The sequence below is a fragment of the Oncorhynchus keta genome, chromosome 9 (genome assembly GCF_023373465.1).
Source record: "Oncorhynchus keta strain PuntledgeMale-10-30-2019 chromosome 9, Oket_V2, whole genome shotgun sequence".
Lineage (NCBI taxonomy): Eukaryota > Metazoa > Chordata > Actinopteri > Salmoniformes > Salmonidae > Oncorhynchus > Oncorhynchus keta.
The window spans coordinates 24177357-24179453 of NC_068429.1; the positions used below are offsets into that span (position 1 = coordinate 24177357).

At 35.8% G+C, this 2097-nt stretch overlaps 1 protein-coding gene across 1 annotated transcript in view; it reads left to right on the forward strand.

Moving 5' to 3' along the window:
* Window positions 1–2072: 2072 nt before the first annotated feature.
* Window positions 2073–2097, forward strand: part of LOC118388068 (myocyte-specific enhancer factor 2C-like) — a 25426-nt gene continuing 25401 nt past the window's right edge. Inside the window, exon 1 of the mRNA XM_052525539.1 lies at window positions 2073–2097. This exon is cut by the window's right edge and continues 502 nt beyond it. The gene's annotated coding sequence lies outside the window, so the exon portion shown is untranslated.

The following is a 2097-nucleotide window of genomic DNA, read 5'->3' on the forward strand; positions in this document are numbered from 1 at the left end:
GGAGGGGGTCCTGGGGGTTGCTGGTCCTGTAAAAAAAGATCAGGTGTGCTCGATTAGGTGTGTGTGTAACCCGCAGTGGCTTAGTGTTACACAATAAGCTGTGGACTGAATCCTTCAGATCCTTTGTGCCAAGTCACACAAGACACAGGTGACAACAAACAGGACTCCTCACCTGTCAACATTCTAATAGAATATGATGTGATGGCAACATTCTAATATAATATGATGTCAACATTCTAATAGAATATGATGTGATGTCAACATTCTAATAGAATGTGATGTCAACATTCTTATAGAATATGATATGATGTCAACATTCTAATAGAATATGATGTGAGGTCAACATTCTAATAGAATATGATATGATGTCAACATTCTAATAGAATATGATGTGAGGTCAACATTCTTATAGAATATGATATGATGTCAACATTCTAATAGAATATGATGTGAGGTCAACATTCTAATAGAATATGATGTGAGGTCAACATTCTAATAGAATATGATGTGAGGTCAACATTCTAATAGAATATGATATGATGTCAACATTCTAATAGAATATGATGTGAGGTCAACATTCTAATAGAATATGATGTGAGGTCAACATTCTAAAAGAATATGATGTGAGGTCAACATTCTTATAGAATATGATATGATGTCAACATTCTAATAGAATATGATGTGAGGTCAACATTCTAATAGAATATGATGTGAGGTCAACATTCTAATAGAATATGATGTGAGGTCAACATTCTAATAGAATATGATATGATGTCAACATTCTAATAGAATATGATGTGAGGTCAACATTCTAATAGAATATGATGTGAGGTCAACATTCTAAAAGAATATGATGTGAGGTCGACATTCTAATAGAATATGATGTGATGTCAACATTCTAATAGAATATGATGTGATGTCAACATTCTAATATAATATGATGTGTGGTCAACATTCTAATAGAATATGATGTCAACATTCTAATAGAATATGATGTGATGTCAACATTCTAATAGAATATGATGTGAGGTCAACATTCTAATAGAATATGATGTGATGTCAACATTCTAATAGAATATGATGTGATGTCAACATTCTAATAGAATATGATGTGATGTAAAATGCAAACAGGGTTTGGGGACATCATAAAGCAGACAGTAAAGTCAAGCCAACAACACTAACACATAATTTCTCATAACATTCTGTAGTATGATGCGAATGTATAATTTTTTTCTTGTGCCATGTTTTTATATCTTGCATTTCTTCAGTGGGAAGCAAATGCCATCTCTCTGGTTATGAGTGAGATGTGGTGTTTTGAACTGAGTTGTGTGGTAGAGATGAGCTGTAAGTCTTAATCAGTGAGTTATTCTCCTCTCTCAGGTCAACCTGTTGAATGATAAACTATTTACTTATACACAAACATAGTTGAACCATTCTCTATGACCGCTCCACAAGGACTACTGTGTGTTTTTGATGGCATTTTAACTGATTTCTCTCTCTCTGTCTCTTTAAGGAGTGAATGCCAGAGGAATTGAGAGAAGACGAATCGAGAGAATACTGCTGTGAGGATTTGGAAGACAAGGGAAGAAGAGCAGGACTTTTGGGATAGGAGAGAAAGAGAAGAAGAACAGGACTTTTGGGATAGGAGAGAAAGAGAAGAAGAACAGGACTTTTTGGGATAGGAGAGAAAGAAAGGAAGAACAGGACTTTTGGGATAGGAGAGAAAGAGAAGAAGAACAGGACTTTTTGGGATAGGAGAGAAAGAAAGGAAGAACAGGACTTTTGGGATAGGAGAGAAAGAGAAGAAGAACAGGACTTTTGGGATAGGAGAGAAAGAGAAGAAGAACAGGACTTTTGGGATAGGAGAGAAAGAGAAGAAGAACAGGACTTTTGGGATAGAGAACAATAACAGGACTTTTGGGATAGGAGAGAAAGAGAAGAAGAACAGGACTTGGGATAGGAGAGAAAGAGAAGAAGAACAGGACTTTTGGGATAGGAGAGAAAGAGAAGAAGAACAGGACTTTTGGGATAGGAGAGAAAGAGAAGAAGAACAGGACTTTTGGGATAGCAGAGAAAGAGAAGAAGAACAGGACTTGG